Source organism: Microcaecilia unicolor, chromosome 2, assembly GCF_901765095.1.
Source record: "Microcaecilia unicolor chromosome 2, aMicUni1.1, whole genome shotgun sequence".
NCBI classification, from domain to species: domain Eukaryota; kingdom Metazoa; phylum Chordata; class Amphibia; order Gymnophiona; family Siphonopidae; genus Microcaecilia; species Microcaecilia unicolor.
Window position 1 is genome coordinate 481,409,992 of NC_044032.1, and position 23,145 is coordinate 481,433,136.

Sequence of the window (23,145 nt, forward strand, 5' to 3'; positions counted from 1 at the left end):
CAATTATGGGCTGCTCATGTCTTTGTCAGTGGGCAAACTTACAAAATCAGCAAGGGATCAAATACTTATTTCCACCACTGTACCTATACCAACTGTGTATTTTCTCAAAGAAAGGAGAACATTTTATCCAATTTTCTTCAAAATAAGGCATGTACCGAAGGGGGCAAACGTTGCCTCCATCATATAGAAAAAGATTTTCTATCATTATTAATCCAACAATTTCATCAAAAAGTCAGTTAGAATTAAATGAGGTCTTGGCCTTTCTTCTAAGAACCCTTAAAGACACAAATTCACTACTAATCTATCCTATCTAACACTATCCTGTCTAATTCCACATCCATTTTCTGCATACTTTCGATTGTATCCATTATTCTGTCATGGCTCTGTCATAACAACACTCTGTAAGCCACATTGAGCCTGCAAAAAGGTGGGAAAATGTGGGGTATAAATGCAATAAATAAATAAATAAATAATGTCTTTTCACTATTAGTAAAGCCTGATCTTCCTCCAAAAATATTAAGGCTGACCAAGCAGTTTGATTGATATTAGTGGCTGGCAATTTTGATTGTTTTGATACATGGGTGCAATTCTGATCACCATGAGGGGCATTTTCGAAAGGGACGTCCACGTTTCGATTTGGACATCCTTGCAAAACGTCCCGATCCAGGGGTGGGGAAACGCGTATTTTCGAAACAAGATGGACGTCCCTAGACATGGTCGTTTCTGATTTTCAGCAATTTTCAAAACCAAGGATGTCCATCTCAGAAACAACCAAATGCAAGTGCCATTTGGTCATGGGAGGAGCCAGAATTTGTAGTGCACTGGTCCCCCTGACATGCAGGACATCAACCAGGCACCCTAGGGGGTACTGCAGTGGACTTCATAAATTGCTCCCAGGTACATAGCTCCCTTACCTTGTGTGCTGAGCCCCCCAACCCCCCCCAAACCCCACTACCCCCAACTGTACACCACTACCATAGCCCTTAGGGGTGAAGGGGGGCACCTAGATGTGGGTACAGTGGGTTTGTGGTGTGTTTTGGAAGGCTTGCTATTTCCTCCACAAATGTAACAGGTAAGGGGGGATGGGCCTGGGTCTGCCTGTCTGAAGTGCACTGCACCCGCTAAAACTGCTCCAGGGACCTGCATACTGCTGTCATGGACCTGAGTATGACATCTGAGGCTGGCACAAAATATTTTTAAAGATGTTTTTTGAGGATGGGAGGGGGTTAGTGACCATTGGGTGAATAACGGGACGTCATCCCCGATTCTCTCTGGTGGTCATCTGGTAAGTTCGGGCACCTTTTTGTGCCTTAGTTGTAAGAAAAACAGGTCCGGGTGAAAGTGTCCAAGTGTTCGTCAGGGATGTCCTTTTTTCGATTATGGGTCAAGAATGTCCAAGTGTTAGGCACGCTCAAGTATCGTCTTTGCTACGCCTCCGACATGCCCCTTTGAACTTTGGCCTTCCCTGCAATGGAGTGCAGTTGGGGACATCCAAAATCGACTTTCGATTATACCGATTTGGACGACCCTGGGAGAAGGACATCCATCTTCCGATTTATGTCGAAAGATGGGCATCCTTCTCTTTCGAAAATGAGCCCACACATCTCAAAAAGATATAGCACAATTAGAAAATGTACAGAGAAGAATGACCAAAATTAAGGGGATGTAATGGCTCTCATATAAGGAAAAGCTAAAAAGGTTAGGGCTGCTCAGCTTGGAGAAAATATGCTCGAGGGAAATATGATAATCTATAAAATCCTAAATGGAGTGGAACAGGTAAACGCAAATCAATTGTTTAGTTTTTCAAAAAGTACAAAAACTAGGGGACATGTCATAAAGTTACTAAGTAGTACATTTAAAAATAAATCAGAGAAAGTATTTTTACACTCAACACATAGTGGAGTGGCCTAGTGGTTAGGGTGGTGGACTTTGGTCCTGAGGAAGTGAGTTCAATTCCCACTCCAGGCACAGGCAGCTCCTTGTAACTCTGGGCAAGTCACCTAACCCTCCATTGCCCCATGTAAGCCGCATTGAGCCTGCCATGAGTGGGAAAGCATGAGGTACAAATGTAACAAAAATAAAAAACATAAATAGTTAAGCTCTGGAACTCATTGCCAGAGGATGTGATAAATGCAGGTAGTGTAGCCTGGTTTTAAAAAGATTTGGATAATTCCTGGAGGAAAAGTTCATCAACCTTTATTAAGGCTGACCTGGGGAAAGCTACTGTTTATTTCTAGGGGTAATCAGCATGGGATATTACTACTTTTTGGGATTCTGCCAGGTACTTATGACCTGGATTGGCCATTGGGAAAAAGGATACTGGGTTGGATGGGCCTTAATATAACTGGCGTTCCTCTTCTGATTACTCTGATTGTATTGCTATTTTATTTTTTTATGTACCCCACTTTAATGGTTGCTTTTAAATGGGTTATCAAATAAAAATAACCTTGATCCCTTTGGTCTGACCCATTATATCAATTTTTATGTTCCTATGTAAAATTAGAAATGAAAGCCCTGAGAAACCAGAGTATTTTGGGGGGAAGTACAATACAGGATAAATGAAAACAGAAATGCATTTCCACTGATGCTGAGCAAAATACTAAAGATGTAAGAAATGTATATTTCCAAGGTTGATGTTTCCTAATCATTAAGGGGCCCTTTTACTAAGCTGTGGTAAAAAGTGTCCTGCGCTAGTTTTGGAGCATGAAATAGGTGTGCGCTGGGCCACTTTTTACCATGGTGGGAAAAAGGCCTTTTTTAAAATGGTGCAGTAAATGGCCATGCGCTAATATTAAAGTTAACGTGTGCCTATTTACTGCCTGAGCCCTTACCACCACCTACTTAGAAGGTGGTAAGGGCTCACATACTAACCCCATGGTAATCGGGCAGTGCGCAGCAATGTGGCCGCACTGATTACTGCCAGGAATGCCCCACAGTAGAAAATAGAAAATTATTTTCTACCATGGGAAACTGTGCGTGTCAGCTTCAAACTACCGCCAGGCTCCTGTGCTACCCCAACAGTAGGGCCGATTTGGCTTGCACCCTACCACACCTTTGTAAAAGGGCTCCTACGAGCTGAAAATAAAATTGGGTGGTCCTGACCTTTCTTTCCACTTTGCTTTTTCTGATTGTCTTCTAAGTACTTTTCTAATGTCTTCTTTTCATTTATTCTGTCTTTTCCCTTCGTTCCCTACATCTGTGTCTTCATTTCTTTCTTCTCTGCCTATCTATCCATTCTTAGCTAGATTTCATCTCTCATTTTCCTCTATTACCCTCCAATCCTTTGTCTCCCTTCTTTATCTCCTATCTGTATACTAGCTTTTAATCCCCCCCCCCCCCTCTCCCTCTCTCTTCTATAAACTCATTTCTTCCTTTTTCTCACTCTTTCCCCAGCCTTTTGGTCTCCTTTCTTTTACTTAAGCCATAGACTTCCATTTCTAACTCTCTGCATCCTAAGCCCTCGTCCACCTTTGTTTGCTTCTCTTCTATTCACCAGCCCAAGCTCTTGTCATATAACTCATTCTTTCCTTGATCTCAAGACCTTTGTTTTAATTCTTTTCCTATTTAGCTTCCTATACCTCTTTTGCCTTCTCCTTAGTGCCTCCATTCCCAGCATCTCTCACTCCTTCACAGACTTGTCCCTTCTTTATGTCTCTCATCTCCTTTCCAACATTTCTGTGTCCTTCACAGTTTCACATAATCTCTCTGCCCAACTCTGCATTTCTATGCCTGTTTCAAATACCTCAGGTCATCTACTGTACCCTCACATATATTTCACCCAGTTCCATTGCCCTCACTATTGTCCAATCCCTGTATCTCCACTCAGTCTTTCAGTCTACACTCCCATTATCCTTAAGTTTTGATCATTTCACTGTATGTGAAAAATAATATCAGAGCGGCTGAAATGCAGGGAACCTGGAGAAAGGAAGAGGCTATATGGACTGTCCTGGAAAGAGAAGATGGAACCTGTATCCACATGGGTGTTATGTACAGACCTCCGGCACAAATGGAGGAACTGGACAAGGATCTGATAGAAGATATTCAAAAGCTTGGTATGAAAGGGGAGGTGCTATTGCTACAAGATTTCAACTTACCTGATATGGATTGGAACGTATGTCGGCACAATCGGAAAGAAGTAGAGAGGTCGTGGATGCTTGTCAAAGTGCCTTGCTCAGACAAATGGTGAAGGAACCCATGAGGGAACGATAAACGTTGGATCTAGAGTTCACAAATGGAGGAAGCGGTTTCCAATGTCCGTGTGGAAGCCCACCTATGTAATAATGATCATTACACAATATGGTTGGATATAAGAGCAAAAGCAGAGTGCGGACACACAAAACTCAAAGTACTGAATTTCAGACGTACTGATTTTGGTAAAATGGGGGAAAACCTGAAGAAGGAACTGGTGGCACGGGTAGGCGTGGAAAGTAATCAAAAACAAGAGAAAGAGGAAGCCTTTATGATTCTCCAAACAAGTGGCTGAAAAAATAAGGGCAAAAGAGGCTTTGTTCAAGAAATACTGAACAATCAAACAAGAGGATTACTGACAAGATTATTAGATTAAACTCAAAGAAGCGAAGATAGAAATATGGTCAGTGAAAGATCACGCTGAAGAAAAAATTGCTCAAGATGTTAAGAGAGGTGATAAGACCTTTTTCAGATATATTGGGGGAAAGGAGAAAAGACATGAATGGAATTGGTAGACTGAAAGATGCTGAGAATGGCTATGTGGACAGTGATGAGAATAAAGTGAATGTGCTAAACAAATACTTCTCCAGGATTTTCTTCCATGAACAAATACTTCTCCATGGTGTTCATGGAAGAAAATCCTGGAGAAAGATTGCAATTGTCTGCTGAGAGAGTATCTGGGAATGAAAAGGATATTGTGTCTTTCACAGAAGAAAGCATTTATAATCAGTTTGAGAAACTGAAAGTGGACAAAGCTATGGGGCTGAAAGGGATCCCAGGATATTGAGGGAGCTCAGAGAGGTCTTGGTGGGACCTCTTAAGGATTTATTTAATAGATCTTTAGAGATGGGAGAGGTTCCTCGGTACTATAGACAAGCTGATGTGATTCCTCTTCAGAAAAGTGGAGACAGGGAAGAAGTGCAAAACTACAGGCTGGTAAGCCTCATGTCAGTGGTAGGAAAAATAATGGAATCATTGCTGAAGGAAAGGATAGTTAACTTCCTAGAAGCCAACCTGTTACAGGATCCAAGACAACATGGCTTTAGCAAAGGAAAATCCTGCCAAACAAATCTTATTGACTTTTGACTGGGTGACCAAAGAATTGGATGAAGGACTTACTCTAGATGTTTGATACAGTCCCTCACAGAAGACTCATGAATAAGCTGAGAGGACTGAATTTAGGACCCAAAGTGGTGAACTGGATTGGAAACTGGTTGACCGACAGGCAGCAGAGGTTGGTGTTAAATGGAATCTGCTCGGAGGAAAAGAAGGTGAGTAGTGGAGTTCCTCAGGGGTCGGTGCTAGTGCTGATTCTGCTTAATATATTTGTGAGAGACATTGCTGAAGGGTTAGAAGAAAAAGTACTTTAGGGTCAGAGACTGTGCTACTCAAAGATCTTTCTTTTCAGTGGGTAAAAAGATGCTGCAGCCAGGAGGTTAATAGTTAGATTTTATCCCCTTGCATTGATGATAAGGGATTGGCTAGGGACTCGGAGCCAAAACCCTGGCCCCCTTGCATTAAGGTATAATAGCTGCCCCCCCCCCCCCCCCCCGCCGGATCTGGTAGTTATCCCAGCCCCAAGTTTTCCCCCAAGGGATTATCCTCCCACACTGTCAATTAAGAAGGAGAACACAGCCCTTGTTCCAGAAATAGTGGAGTAAGAAACAGGTCAGAACTCCTTTAAGCTTGTAAAGGCACTAAAGGTTCCTGCAGTGCTGAAAAGGCAAAACCATAGCTGCCTCTGCTATAGAATTTCTCTTCTTTCTCCATATAGCCCTGTAAATGATACCCCAAACTATCTCTCACTTGTAGGTTTCTGGAACCCAGGGGACACCAGTTTGGTATTTTCCCCACAAAAAGGGTCAAGACTCCCCTGCTGATCAACCCAGCTTTTCCAGCTGTTAATAGGTTTCCGTGCAGTTTTCCTCAAACAGGCAGATTTTCATATATATATATAGGTAGGTACAAGGATGGATGGTATGAGGGGTCTCCTTCTTTAACTTGGCTTCCTGTGTATTATAGAATCCAATATTAAATTTTATTTTTGGTTTTTAAAATGATGATTAGTAAAATCTCTCCTGTTATTACATCATTTGCATTTACACCAACTGATTGGATCCTTGAGATCCACCTCCTGTAATGTTCTTCATGTTCCATCTTTTAAATTAGTCTACCTAGATGAGTATAGAAATTCAAATTTTTATATTGCAGGACTGAAGCTCTGTAACTCCTTGCCTTTAGAGGTAAGGGCTATGAAGAATTTGATTGAATTTTAAAAGGCTTTAAACTCTGTGCTGTTCCAAAGAGCAGGGCTGGCGTGGGGGGGGGGGGGGGGCAAGCAGGGCAACTGCCCTGGGCCTCCACAGCTCCAGGGGCCCCGCAGTCTGGGTATCTCTTCTGCCTTCTCCACATCACAGTCCGTCATCTCCTCCCTTCCCCCCATCTTCCTGGTCTTCTTTAAACATCAATGTCCCTTCTCAGAGGGGTCTCAGCGCAGCAACCATTCACACAAGCTACCTGTGGCTGCCCCGAGGCTTTTCCTCTGCCGCAACTTCCTGTTTCCACCTGGATGTATTGCAGCAGAAGGAAAGCTTCAGGTCAACCTCAAACAGGTTGTGAGAATGGCTGCCCTTTTAATATTAATTAGGAAGAGAACCATTGATTGGACAGTTGTTATGGAAAGCGGTTGTTTTGTTTTTACATGAAATTGTTTTTATATTTAAGGTTTGTGTATAACATTGTGAATGTGTGTTGTAAACCACTTAGAATTGTAGATAAGCGAGCTGAAATTTTATAAATAAATAAATAACATTCTCCTTGAGCCACAGTACCACTCTTTCCACTCTGATGGGTTTTTTTTTTTTTTATTTGTACCCTGTGCTTTTCCACTTGTGGCAGGCTCAATGTGGCTTAGGTACTTATTTGTACCTGGGGCAATGGAGGGTTAAATGACTTGCCCAGAGTCACAAGTGGGAATTGAACCCAGTTCCCCAGGACCAAAGTCCACCACTCTAACCACTAGGCCACTCCTCCACTTGACTTGGTGAGGTCCCACCCTGAATGGGATTTGAGTCTTTTGCTCCTTAAGCCACAGCCCAGATCTTGGGAGATAGGAACTCAGGTGATTGGGAACAGCTCCTCTTTATTCTTGTCCTGGGCATTAGACAACACCCTGGACCCAACTGACTAGGCAAAACTTGCACCCTCTCATATCAGCATAGAGAAATACAGTTTTCCCTCAGAAATTCCCATTCTTGTAATTTCTATAGCATCATGATCCCTCCCCTGGATTTTCTTATATGGGCCCAGCTAGAAAAATCCTCAGTAGCTATATCTTTATACAGGAACTGGGGCGATTTGGTACCTCTGCCACAAAAATCAATATGCTTAGTCTATTTCTTTAACACTATGGTTTTAAGAACCCTAGTGCCACCCATATAGACTGACATGTGGAATGATGCATATGTTTTTGAATTTCAAAAGCACACGCACATTTTTATTTAGAAAAAAGCAGGTGCAGATTTATATGGATATTGTTTTATTTGGCCGTTTTTAAAATGAAGGGATGTATCTGCTTCCACTTTGAGAAGTGGTGCAAAGTCTAGGGGTAATAACTAGCCACAGACATTTGAGTTTGAAAACTGCCCTCTGTTTCTTTCTACGCTCAGTTTATCCAGGTACCTTTAGACAATAACACAGTGTCTTCTCTCCTCTTTTCATTCCCCTTTGAAAGCTTTCATATAGATCAGACACCAGACTGGTAACCTGCATTCCTCATCACTGATAACTGCATTTGTGATTGTGCAGTATCCAAGCTGTTGTTATAATCCTGTTGGAGAAAGATATTGCTAAATAAATCTAAATTATTATTAGCACTGCCATTAGTTGGAGTATACATTGTTGGTCACGGTATGACAAAGTAATTCAAAGCAATACATTCAAGTTAATTAAGAATACTGCAGGTCATTGTTTCCATTTCCAAGTCCTAAACACAATAAATTAGCCACAGCGTTGCACAGTCTCAGGCTGTGTGGTATGCTCTCACTGCTCAGTACATATTGTCATTTTATTCTTAACCTGCAACTTCCTTTTTGACCTTGCTAACTCTGACTCACTTTTACTGGCCAATGCCAATCATGTTTGCTAGATCAACTACTTCACTATCTTTTGAAAAGATTTTTCATATTGGGTTCTTGTGATACTATTGAAAAATAGTTATCCTCTATTTTAAGCTAAATAAGGGCCCTGTCTACTAAGCCGCATTATAGGCCCGTTAACATTTTTAACACGTGTTAACTGTGTACGCTCCTACAATATTCCTATAGGCGCCTACATGGTTAGTGCACACGCTAATTGTAGGGGTGTTAAAATTGCTAACGCGCCTTAGTAAACAAGGCCCTAAGGCACTAGTGGTCAGGATTCTCTAGTCACATTCTCCCCCTTTCCCCACACCCTCCACCCCCTACTCACTAGCGTTGGATGGAGATAAGTTGGTTTTGCTGGCATGGACTGGTAGAAGATAGGATTAACAGCTCTTCCTCAGAGCTATAAACTGCATGTTGTGTTTTCTCTGAATTTCTCAACCATGAGTTACTGATGTAATTAAATCCAGAAGGAGAGACCATAATAACATTCTGACTTGATTTTTAGTGGCAGAGCATTGATTAAGAGAGCTATATTATAAATGAGAGGCTTTTCAGCATTGCACTGTTAATGTTATATGCAATTTTTTTCTAATTAGAAAAGCTGACTGAAAATGGTATATTGTAATTGCATGCATTATTAATCCTACTAAAATTATAATAAGAATCCTACGATTACAAGTTCATGGAAGTTTTTATCATTTTTTTAGGAGACACTCTAATTCAGGGTTATAATACTAGCGACATTTTAAAGGAGAAATATATTGGATCATATTTCTTCAAGCTAATTCCAAACTGTAGAAGGGATGATTATTGTAGGTTAAAGTATCTGAAAATCCAAAAGGTTGCTAATGGTTTCAAATACCTTTACTCATAACAATCTATAGTAAAATCACAAGCCATACTAAAGAAATAACCATTGCTGAATGTTGTTTGATTACAAATATCTAAGACTAGGAATTCATAAAAAGAACATTTGATATACTTCTGTCAGTTCCATTTGCATGAGATATCCAGAGGTATTCTGAATATGAGGATACTGCCTCCCTATCTGCAAGACAGACCAAGTCTGTACAACTACTGTTAAAGGGACTCATCTGTAGTCAAAATTTTACATAGCTTTAAAGCTAAAAAACAAAATCCTGATAAAAGTAGATGATTAATGATTTTCCTTCTCATCTTTTGTACTATAAGGTCGAACAAGAGCATAGGATTGAGAAGAATTGGAATGTTCCAGACTGGTTCTAGAGATCTCATGAAAAAGAACTGACAGAGGTGAACCAAAACCTCCATTTCATGTCATTCTTCTTCCCAGGACTGGATAGCTGAAACTTTCAGAAGCAGTTCTATGGAGTGAAAACATTGTTTGCATCATGCTTGCTCATCAATCCAGTAATGTTCTCCAACGGGTCAAGGTGCTGGTTGCTAATCTGTGGCTTGAAACTTTTCTCTAAAGCAAGTCGAAATTGCTTGCATGGAATGAGTTTTAATAGCCTCTTCTACAGGTTTGTGCATAATCCTATGAACCTTTATAACCCACCTTGATAGTGGTTTGGGGATTGGTAATTGCTTTTTACCAGAATAGACCCGACATGGCCACTTTTCACCAAATAGGCTGCCTTAGGAGGGGTAATGCAAAGCCTCCCCTAGCTAGTAATTGCACACCCAAGACTACAATCAGCAGCTCCTGAAAGACATCAAATGTAGGGGCAGAGCCACAGCTCCTCACCTCACTTCTACAATTGAAAAGTGCTTTACCCCTTGTTAGTGTTTGGTAAACCCCTGACGCAGCCTATTTAGTGAAACATGGCCACGTTGGGTCTATTCTAATAAAGATTATTTTGGATTCCTGGTCTACTCTGGTTTGTTTGGCTTGCTGCTGTGATCTGTGGACTTGAAGAGTCTCTTCTGGTGTTGTGTATTGCTTTTTATCTACATCATACAGTTTTACATTTATTTGTAGAATTTTCATAATACTATCAGTCTTACTTTTTTTTGTAGAATTTTCATATCACTTCAACACTCTCTCAATGCAACTGTTGTTCCTGGAATCTGGTAAAGTGTAGCACACCCATTTGATTAATATAAAAACTAGAATGTATTTTGGCTTAGTAAAAGAATTATAGTACTATCATCCAACAGATCACAGTGTGGCGCAGCACATGAACTGTTCCAGTAGGTACAGTATGGGTCTCTGTGCAATGCTGTTGATATAGCTTGCTTTTGCCTATGGGAATGTTTTATTGCTGGCTTTTCCCACAAAGAATGCACAGGGAAAGAATTGATAAGGTCAACGAGGTTATAAGTAGAAGTGTTTTTTGGAATCATAGAGAATGACAGTAGATAAAGGCCATATGGCCCATCCAGTCTGCCTATCCATACCATCCACTCTCTCTTCCTCCCCTTAAGAGATCCCACATGCCTGTCCCATGATTTCTTCAACTCAGATACAGTCCCCGTCTCCAGTACCTCCTCCAGGAGGTCATTCCATACATCCACTACCCTTTCCATAAAGAAGTAGTTCCTTAGATTACTTCTGAGTCTATCCCCTTTTAACTTCTACTTATACCCTCACATTCCAGAGCTTCCTTTCAGTTGAAAGAGACCTCCATTTATGCTGTGGAGATATTTCAATGTCTCAATCATTTCTCCTCTCAATTGTCTTTCTTCCAAAGTATACATATTGAGGTCTATAAGTCTGTCTATATATGCTTTATGATGAAGACCACTGACCATTTTAGTACCCACCAGAATTGTATACAATACTCTAAATGGGGCCTCACCAGAGACTTACATAGTAGCACTATCACCTCCTGTTTCCTACTGGCCATTCCTCTTCCTATCCATCCAAGCATCCTTCTAGCTTTGGCTGTCACCCTTTATCATTCTTTTACCACATTAAAATTCTTAGAAACTATCATCCCCAAGTCCCATTCTTCATTCAAGCACAGAAGTACTTCCCCACCTAAATGGTACTGCTTCCTTGAGTTTCTGTAGCCCAAGTGCATGACCTTGTATTTTTTTTTTAGTATTAAATCTTAGCTGCTAATTTCTGTACCATTCTTCTAGCTTTGCTAAATCCCTCCTCATGCTATTCACACCATCGGGGGTATCTACCCTCTTACAGAGTTTTGTATCATCTGCAGAAAGGCAAATCTTACCCAACAGTCCTTCCACAATATCACTCAGAAAGATGTCACAAAGAACCATGCCAAGGACCGATCCCTACGTTACACCACTGGTAACATCGTTTTCCTCATAGTGAACACCATTTACCACCACCCTCTGTCTCCTTCCACTTAACCAGTTTCTAATCTAGTTAATCACTTTTCAGTACAGACGGAGAGCACTCAGTTTATTTATCAGTTAGCAGAACTGTGTTAAAGGCTTTACTAAAATCTAAGTACACCTCATCTAGCACTCACCCTAAATCCAGCTGTTTGGTCACCCAATCAAAGAAATTAATCAGATTAGGCTGACAAGGCCTTCCTCTAGTAAAACCATGCTGCCTCAGGTCCTGCAATCCATTTGACTCCAGAAACCTTGCTATCCTCTCTTTTAGAAGTATTTGCATTAATTTATTCTCCATAGAGATAAGACTAACTGACCTGTAGTTCCCAACCTCCTCCTTATTTCTGCTTTTGTGGAGAGGGACCACATCCATCCTTCTCCTGTCTTTCGGGACCACTCCCAACTCTAGAGAAGCATTGAAAAGGTCAGCCAGTGGAGCCACCACAACTTCCTTAAGTTCCATCAGTACCCTCAGATGTATCCCATCCAGCCCCAACGCTTTGTCCACCTTTAGTTTAGCTAGCTCCTTATGAACTCAGTCTACTGGACATCCATTCTTACTGGCATTTGTCTTCTGCAGTCCTACTTCCCAGCCCTTTATATGTGAAAACTGAACAGATATATTTATTGAGAAATTCTGCTTTATCCTTATTAGCTTCTATGTATTGTTCCCCTTCACCGTTAATCCTCACAATGCCACTTTTGTCCTTCTTCCTATCCCTTATATATCTAAAGAATATCTTGTCCCTGAATTTTACCTTATTGGCTATTTCTTCTTCCATTTGCATCTTTTCCTGTTTGACTACTTTACCAGCTGTTGTTAGTTTATCCAGGCGTTGTAGCCTGCCGTCTTCTTTCTGTGATGCCTTGCACTTTATGAAGGTTAACCTTCTTTTCCCTTACCTTTTCAGCTACTAGTTTTGAGAACCAAAGTGGCCTTCTTTTCCTCTTACTTTTGTTTACTTTCTTAACAAAAAGGATTTTTGCCTATAAAATAGCTCCTTTCAGTTTTACACATTGCTTTTACTTCCCCTAGCTGATCCCATCCAGCTAACAACTTTGGATCAACACTGTGAATATGTGTCTTAACTTTCAACCACACCATCTTTCTGGGAAAGGGGAGACTGTAATTAAAGGATGTACCTAAGCAGCTTGTAGATGCAAGGAGAAATTTGAAGTGCATGCATACAAATGCTAGAAGCCTAAAAGTATATAGCACTAAGTGATGAGGAAGATATAATAGGCATCTCAGAGACTTGGTGGAAAGAAGACAATAAATGGGACTCAGTGTTAACAGGGTACAAATTGTATCACAATGATAGAGAGAATAAAATTGGAGGGGGGTTGTGCTATGTGTTAAAGAGGTAATTGAGCAGTGAAATACCAAGGTTGGGGCAGTGGGGGTGGGTATCTTCCACTCCCCTGACTGTTGCACCAGTGCCATGGACATTCCCCCCCCCCCCCCCCCGAGTGTGGTGCTGTCATGGACATTCCCCCCCCCCCCCCGGTGCAGTGCTGCCATGGGTGTCCTTGTCTCCCCCCCCCCCCCCCCCCCCCCCGACTGGTGCGGTATCGCTCTCTCTCCTTTCTTCACCCCTCTCACCCACTGCAGGCCATTAAACTTTCAGGCCTCCAGCAGTGTCAGCATAAGCTATGTAAGTGCTGCCTTCATTCATCCCCAGAAGCCTTCTCTGTACAGTGTTCTGCCTATGCAGGAAGCTGTATAGGGAAGGCTTCCGGGGCAGGCTGAAGTCAGAACTTACATCGCTGATGCTGCCAGTGGGCCTTGAAGTTTGGAAGCCTGCAGAGAGGGGCAGGGGTGGAGTGAGGAGAAAAAGTGATGCCAGACCACAGGGAAAGGGAAAGGGGGTGGAGATAGGACAATGCAATGCCAGACCAAAGAGGAAGGGGGGTGGAGAGGAGGGTGAGCGATGCCAGACCACAGGGAAAGGGGAAGGGGAAAGGGGGCGGATAGAGGAGGGAAAGCAATGCCAGATCACAGGGAAATGGGGGTGGAAAGAAGAGGGAGAGCAAAGCAATGGCAGGACCACAGGGGTAGGGGAAAGGGGGCTGGAGAGAGGAGGGAGAGCAATGTGATGCCAGACCACACGGGAAGAGTGATGCTAGACCAAAGGAAAAGAAAGCGAGAGCAAGGATGAATAATTGGGAAAGAGAGGGGGCGGGAGGGGAGAGAGAAAGGTGGGATGCATGAGGGAGGGGAGATTGGAAAAAAGCTGGATCTGGGGAGGGGGAGAACCAGATGCAGTAGTAAAGGCAGGGGAGAGAAGAGGAAGATGCTCCCCCCTTCTTTCTCCCTCTCTCCTACACTCCCACCCCAGGGCTAGCAACATGAGAAATGAGGGGAGGGAGGGATGGGGACACAGAAGGCAGAAGATGAACATGGGGGTAATAGGGACAGGGACACAGTGGGGAGGTTATGAACAGAAGAGATAGGGAGCCAGAGGGAATGATGGTGGACAGAAAGAGAGAAAAAAGTCAAATAGACAGGAAATGGAAAGCAGAAGATGGATAGTGATGGGGTTTGGGAACAAAGAGAGGAGAGATAAAGATGGAGAGAGGGGGAAATACTGGAATGCATTATTTAAAAAGGAGAGATGGGGGCATAGGTTGGATGGAAGGGAAATAAGGGGCAGGCAGTGGATGGAAGGAGCAGAGAAAGTAGGCACATGCTGGATGGAAAGCAGAGAGAAGGAGAGGGGGCAGACGCTGGATGGAAAGGAGAGAGTGAAGAGAAGATGAGGAAAGCAGAAACCAGAGACAACAAAGGTATATATATATATTTTTTTGTTTTTTTTCCAAATTTATATCTGCTAAGGTCCTGAAAGTTGATTGGAGGGCGCAAGAGATTTCCCTAGGGTTTCTAATATCTTTGTACTGGTGTGAGTATACTGGAGGAGAGACTCCAGCAAGGGTTTATCCAGATGGCAGAGAAGTTTTGCCATCATTTTGGAACTTGCCAAACTCAAGAAGAGAGGAGCAGAGAGAGACAGTGGCTTGGATGTAGTTTCCAAGGATCAAGAACCACTAGTCAAAAAGTTGGTAAACCAAAGAAGGAGAATATTACCAGGAGAAGGATCTAGAGTTTTAGAGAAGAGGGATGAATTATTCCCCCTCCTTGCCATGGAACGCCCCCTGCAAAACTTTGCTTGGAGGTCCAAACTTTGAATTTATGGCACTGAGCAACACCAATCTTTAGAAACTATTCTATTCTGGGATTTCTATTCCGCTTTTAACCTTACGGTGCAAAGCGAATTACAAAATCAAAAAAAAAAAGAATCCTAGACAGAAGGAATTTACATTAAAATTAACCATACAAACCAATTTGAAATAATCCACATCTATATTAAAAGAATGGAGGGTCTCTCAGAAACTTCTCTGAGAATAAGGACTCAGGAAGAGCAAGTTCCAAATAAGGGCACGCACAGGCAAGGGAGGGGAGATGTCCTCTTCTCCCCCCTCCCTGATCACCCTATCATGATCCTTTCCTCTCCCAGGCACACAACCATCAATTTTGCAACTTATCCTGTATAGCAGCCAATCCCAAGCAGCAGCAACTCCAATAGCATATTTTAGCATGGGGCTCGTGCGCATGCCCTATGGTGTCAAAGCACTGTGACACCCCATCACCTCTTCTCATATAGGCTTCCCATTATCATCTGTGTGAGTGCAGGGGGTGAGAACCACAGGACCTGTCAGTTCTGGAAGGCTCACAGGCTATGTACTGAATTCTGCTATCAGAGTTGCTTCTGCTCAGGACCTGCCACTGTTATTATTATTATTATTAGCATTTGTATAGCGCTACCAGACGCACGCAGCGCTGAACACCTGATACAAAGAGACAGTCCCTGCTCAATAGAGCTTACAATCTAAATATTACAGACAGCAAGACAGTTATGGGTGAGGGAATTAATGGGAGCTAAAAAAACAGCAGTGAAAAGGTGGGTTTTCAGCATAGATTTGAAAACAGGTAGAGATGGAGCTAGACGTATAGGTCCAGGAAGTCTATTCCAGGCATAGGGTGCCGCGAGAGAAAAGGAGCGAAGCCTGGAATTAGCAGTGGAGGAGAAGGAGCACGACTAGAGAGATTTGTCCAGCGAGGACAGTGGCACTGAAACCTTTGGCCTGAATGGAGGCATGGAAGTAGTGGCAATGCTCCAGTGCCTATCAATATTTGGCACAGGAAGCAGTTGACTATATTGCCTATGACTAAATCTAGACCTTGGACCAGCAGTGCAGAGTTCCAAAAGCATGTTCATCCCTCTTGAAGCTGCGCACTCAACCAAAGAGGATGACCATCCTGATAGAAAAACTACAGGTCTTCTGACAAGGGTTGCAACAGCTCTCTTGACTAACTGGGGGCAGATAACAGGAATGGGCTACGTTTTATCAGCATTAGGTTACATTCCTGTTAGTACATAGGACCTTCAGGTTACATTCCAGGTTTACGTTTCAAGGTTATTTTATTTGATAGACCGCTTAAGGATAACCGAAGGCACTGCCAACTGGCACAAGTGAGCTGATCAAAGAGCTCTAGAGGGGAGAGGGTCATAGGAAACAAATTGATAGGCCAAAAATGATGAGAGGCCAGTCTGAAGGATTTTAAATACAAACATCAAAACCTTAAAATAAATATGATACTTCACTGGCAACCAGTGTTCTGCCATCAATAAAAGGGTGAGGTGTTCAAACTTACATGCCTCGAAAAGAAGCTTTACTGCAGTGTTCTGCATCAACTGAAGCCTTTTGATTTACCTTTGATTAATGCCCAAAAACAGAGAACTGCAATAATCTAAACTAGAATGAACCAAAGCATGAGTAATAATCCATAACACTCCTTTGGTAAATAAATACTGCACAGAGCAAATCTCTCAAACGATAGGAAACTTTGCTCGCCACTGCTGAAATATGAGAGTGGAATGATAGACAAAAGTCCAGGAGAACACCCGACACCCTAATCTCAGACCTGTCTCTACCTACCTACCCATCCATCCTTCTATTATGTTATACTTAATTTCCTACTTTACATAACAAAATTCTGTGTTACCTATTACTATGTAAGCCGCATTGAGCCTGCTTTTAGTGGGAAAGTGCGGGATACAAATATAATAAATAAATAAATAAACTACAGAGTTTTTCTCCCTAGCTATCATGCCTTTAACTCTTTCACTGCTATCTGCCACACCCATTATCCAACATGAATTTCAATGTTTTGCTAATCATTATAAATATATTTATTTATTTGCTGTATTTATATCCCACATTTTCCCACCTATTTGCAGGCTTAATGTGGCTTACAATATAATACAACTACAATCATATTGATGGAATAGAAAATCAGAGTATATGTAACAGATAAGGTGTATAGGAATATTGTGGCAATCATATTAACGGAGAAGAATTTCAGAAATATTGCTATTAAAGTGCATACGAAAATTATGTTGAGTAAGACGTGGATAAATGGGTAACAACATAACATAATGATATCAGGACATGGTGTAATTATCAGTAATTAGGGTGTGATCAAGATGTTTCTCGTTTCTCTGCATCAGGAAGGGCTTTATGCAGGAAGAAGCTGAATTTGGCAGCTGAATTATGAAACCCAAAGGGTGTTCTAGTCCACACGTACTGCTTTTTCCTAAAGGTAAAGTTTACTTGTGTTGGTCTGAAGGATGTAGTGGTACTGTCCAGAATCCAGAAGCCAAATCCAAACTGTTGAAATATTTAGTTCCCTTGATGGTGGCAAGGTTCTGGTCCAGAAATGACATAGGTCATCTGGATAAAGGACTCCACTTATTTAGCTGGTGGTAGTCCAGAGCAATTCTCCAGCTGTTATTCTTTTTAAGAATAGATCACAGAGGTGAGTTATAGGTACTGTTGCATTGCTGTATGATTCCTCGAGCCTCCAAGGTGTTGAGGATCTTTTGGACCGATTCAAACAATGAAAATGGAATCTTGTTTTTTATTTTCTACTGCGTGGCACTAACCAGGCAGTAATCGGCAGTGTATGTGTGCTGATGATTATCAACTGGTTAACACGTGAGACATTACCGCTAAGTCAATGAGTGGTGGCAAGATCTCAGGCCCAAAATGGATGCATGCCAATTTTAATTTTGCCGCACTTCCATTTCTGGCCAAAAAAAAGTCTTTTACAGGCGCACTGAAAAATGGATCTGCGTGCATCCAATACACGCGTCTACAACAGTGCAAGCCATTTTACGGCGCACCTTAGTAAAAGAACCCCTTGGTGATTTGTGGAATCCAGGATCACTCCTAGTACTTTCGATTTTTTTTCTCCAGTGATATCGATAATCCTGTAGGTAAGACTAACATATCTGGAACAAGGTCATTTGGGGTGTGGAACCATAACAATTTGGTTTTGTTCATGTTTAGCTTCAATCTGTTCTCAACAGTCCAATTTTGGATATGTTCCAAGCAGCTCGATAAGTTACCACAGACTGGTGTCAACATGAAAATGTCATCAGCTATGAAAGCAAATGGAATGTTAGGAATTATTAGGAAAGAAATGGAAAACAAAACTGAGAATGTTATAATGCCTTTGTATCGCTTGTGATAAGGCTACTGCCAGGGTGGCTAGGATGAAGCATTTAGACCCTGAAATACAAGTACCAGAAGCCATTGCAAGGAGGGAGGCAGAGAGTAGTCTGGAGACAAGGGAATGGATTCCCAGCACCAGCTGAGGGAGCCAGGGGGATAGCCAGGCTGAGCCTATAATTTCGTCGCCCACTAGGGTGAGGCAAAGGGAAGAAGCTCAGTTCCCCTGGATGTGCAAACAATATACCATGCAGCCCAACTGGAATAAAGAGGGGCCCATGAAGAGGGAGAAAGATGATTGGATGGATTATATGGAAGGGGGGTAGATTAGAAGGAGGAGGAATCCCAGGCGGGGGGGAGAAGCCTCTATGGAGTGGGAGAGTTCCAAGGCGGGGATGGCCAGCTTCTGAGGGCTTGGAAGGGGTTGGAGGTAAGAGTAACCTGCTTTATTTACCTGCTTTATTGGAAGCCTGATGTTTGGAAACCTGCTTTATTGGAAGCCTGATGTGTTTGGAAACCTGCTTTATTGGAAACCTGACTTATTTGGAAGCCTGCTTTATTTACCTGCTTCACTGGAAACCTATGTACTGAAGTTTGTGACAACTGTTATTGGCTTGATAATAAAAACCGTTTAACCTAGCCACTGTCTGCAACTGTGGTAAGATCTGGAAGAATGGCTGGTGGACGGCTCCACCTTACTGGGAAGCAGTGGACCCTTTTCACAATGACACTATCCCAGATGGGACCTGAGGCGTGATCCACGGAGACGAGTTGTGGGACAGAGGACCTTGGTTCCCTTTATTAAAGCGCGGACCAGCAGGCACCTCAGGTAAGCTGTACCTGGGGGAGACCAAGGCTGGATAAGGAGCCGGTTAAGGGGGGAGGGGGGAACTAAAGGGTAGAGAACCCAGGCAGATTCTTAAAAGGAACCTGCTGGAAAGGAAAAAAAAAAGTAGCGCACTTGGGTTTGTTTCTTTTGCTTTACAGGATCTTATCCATTGCCACTGATGGAGCAGAAGGAGTTATTGCACTGGATGGCAGCACAGTTCCAGAAACAGCAAGAGGGCTTGCAGCAAGCCCTGCACCAGGTGGTAGAAGCTACCAGGGAGCAACAAGGGCCCTTATTAAAAGCCCTCCAGGTGCAGATACAAGCGATGGAAAATTTGGTGCGGAAAGTCGCGGCACCCAGCGCTCCGGAGATGACCCCCTTGCTAGGAAGCAGTGGACCCTTTTCACATGCTCCATGGTGCAACTGCACCTTGAATAGGAGAAAATATTTCTTCACTCAAGATGTAATTAAACTCTGGAATTCGATGCCAGAGAATGTGGTAAAAGCGGTTAACTTAGTAGGGTTTAAAAAGGCTTAGATAATTTCCTAAAAGAAAAATCCATAAACCATTATTAAGATGGCTTGGGAAAATCCACTGCATATTCTAGGATAAGCAGCATAAAATCTGTTTTGTTGTTCTGGGATCTTGCCAGGTACTTGTGACCTGGATTGGACACTGTTAGAAAAAGGACACTGGGCTTGATGGACCTTTGGTCTGTCCCAGTATGGCAATGCTTTTGTTCTTATGCTCTTATCTTTTTGTAATTCTCTGGGCTATTCCCAGGTTCTTGGTTTTCTAATCCATGATGAATTGCCAAGGTGTAGGCTTCCTGAGGTATTACGTCTAGCTCCATCCCTGGCTGCCTTCAAATCCAGGTGTAAAGGCCTACCTCTTTGATGCTGCTTTCGACTCCTGACTTGTAACTTTTATCTTATCCTTATGTGTCCTTCTGTCTGTCCTTCCCTTCTCCTTTTTGGTCCTGTCTGTTTGTCCTGATTTAGATTGTAAGCTCTTTTGAGCAGGGACTGTCTTCTTCATGTTCAATTGTAAAGTGCTGCGCACGAATGGTAGCGCTATAGAAGTGATTTATAGTAGTAGTAGTAGTAGTGTATGTGGAATATAAGCATATGATAATGTGATGTAATGTAAAAGTCAGTGGCATACCAAGGGGGGGGGGGGGGCGGTGGGGGCGGTCCGCCCCAGGTGCACACCGCTGGGGGGGTGCTGCGCGCCGGTCAGCGTTGTTCGTTTCCATGCTCCCTCTGCCCCGGAACAGGAAGTAACCTGTTCCGGGGCAGAGGGAGCATGGAAACAAACTACGCTGACCGGCGCGCAGCACTCCCCCAGTGCCGTGCACCCGGGGGGGTTCTTTCGCCGGGGTGGGGGGTGTCCCTTCGCCGGGGGTGTCGCGCTGCATGGGGAGGCGCTGCACCCGGGGGGCAGGGCGCATCGACAATCCACTCCAGGTGTCAGTGCCCCTCGGAACGCCACTGGTAAAAGTCCACACTCCACTGAAAACCACTAAGATACCTTGAAGTTGCTGGAGACTGGATGCACGTTTAGGCAGCAGGCACCTTTTCTCATGGAACCCTGACCTTCCTGGTCTCAGCTCTTGAGGTTTTCTCTATACGATGCTTACATTTGAGAAACAAGACTGTTTCTAGTTTTCCCTGCTTTCGCTGGATCTTATACACACTGTTCCTTAAATTCATTCATGTCATCCTGTGGTGCTAAGATAAACAGCACAGACTTTGCTATACAGAGAAAATATTCATTATATGTCATATGCTACTAGCCTGAGGCCTAGTGCTTATAGATAGTGAATTAGCTTATTCATCATGCAGCAAAAGTGCACTCCTTATGTGTTTAAGTTTAGAAAACAGACATAAAATATACAGTACTTCTCATATTTCAGCCTTTCTGGATCCATGTACTGTAGCTAAAATGAACATAAACATTCGAGCTCAGCCTGTCTCTAATAGCCTGGGGATACCTCCCTCTCCTTTTATATATGTGATTTTCATAAGTTGCCATTGCCAACCACTATTATAAAGTAAATAACCAGGCATTTCCATATAATGACATACAACAAAATGACACAGGAAAAGAATTAATAGAAAAACAAGTTGAAAAGTGCATGCTTTCATTTCCCCTGGCAACTCAAAATGATTCCTATCGGAGACTTACAAAGCAACTGCTATAGAAAAAATTGCCTCCTATCAATACAAAAATGTATGTTTCAGACTTGAAAAATATAAATCAAGTTTAAGAAATATAAATTAATACATATAAAAGTGTATGAAGGAAGATGTTTCAGTAACAATCTCACTTTGGAAGTTATATCATCAACCATCTATCTCCTTCATATTTTGATAAATGTGTATAATTCCTAAAGTCCACAAATCAATAATATTAGCCCAAATTTTAAAAAATGTAATTGTGCAAAACACAAATAAATATAAAAAATGTATATAAAAGCGCTTAGCTTAGAACTGTTTTGTCAAGCTGCTCAATTCAATCTCAATCTGCCAACAGGTCCGACGAGGGGCCTCATTTCGTATTCTGTATCAGGGACTCTACCAGGCTCACAGAGGCAGCTGCAACATTCATATCATTCCATCTCAAAGATTCAAAGGGCTTAGCAGCTTTTGTGAGATCACCTCCTTTTGAAATGCTGTAAAAACGAAACCTTGTGTCAGCAACAGAATGATGTTATATACCTATAATGTCAATCATAATCAATTGAGATCACAATAAGAGAAATAACATTTCTCAAATAATAGTGTTCCACTCTATTTTATCGTTAAAACCATTAGGACTAACTGCTGATAACTGGTGTATCCAGAACTGTTCTCGGTATAGCAAATGTTGATATCTGTCTCCTCCTGTTGTTAAAAGGGTAATTGTTTCAATAATGAACCATTGGATTTCTGTGAATGAATGATGATACCGAATAAAACGACCCACTATAATGCTCTATTAAACAAGTCCTAATTTTTCTGGTAGTACATCCCACGTACACTTTTGAGACAGACATATATAACAAAACTGGAATCACAATTTGTCTGATGTCGCAATTTATATTTTTTTTCCACTAACTGAATGTTCCCATTCAGAAATTGTCAAAATAATGGTGCAAAAATCACAATGTCCACATGGTTGATGATTGGCATTGACATGGCCCTGAAAATCAATTCATTGAGATTTAACGATGTAATCCCTGACATTCCTGCCTTGTGTATGTGTAATGCATGGTCCAGATTGAAAAACTTGGTGCTATTGCAAAACATACCAATGATGGTAAATAATCTGAACAACCTTAGAGGCTAACACTGAAATGATTTAACACACACACTTGCTTATCCATCTGCTTAGTATTGTTATATGGAAGCACTAATTGTCTATTAGCATAAGTACTCCATTGAACATAGGACATAGGATAACCTTTAGCCAAAAACTTCTGTTTTAAAATATCTGATTGCTATTTAAATTGATGATCAGTCTTACAAATACAATGAATTCTTAGATATTGGCTAATTGGGACAGCATTCTTCAATAGAGGAGAATTTGAGTGTCTTGCTTTCTCGCTAAAACATCCAAAAAAGGGATCTATTGACTTTCCACTTCCATAGAAAATTGAAGATTCAGATCTAAAGAATTTAGCCAATACAAAAAAGTTTTAAAACAAGTCCGGGTAGATGACCATAAAAGAAATCTATAAATCTGTACCAAGCCTTATATGCACCATCCAATTAGAAGAATATAAAAATCTCTCTTCAAAATCAGTGACATACAAATTAGCAACACTGGGGGCCTTGGCTGTACCCATGGTCACCCCATGTGTTTGAAGATAGAATTTGGCCTTAAACAATCCTGCAGAACATGTCTCGTCTCTAAAGATCTATTAAATAAATCTTTAAGAGGTCCCGCCAGAACTTCTCTGAGCTTCCTCAGTATCCCATCCTGCCCCATAGCTTTTTCCACCTTCAGATTCTCAAGCTTTTTATAAATGCTTTCCTCCACGAACGGCGCAATATCCACTCCATTCCAAGATATTTCCTCTGCAGCCGATCGTGGTCCTCTCCAGGATCTCCTTCTGTGAACACCAAGGAGAAGTAATT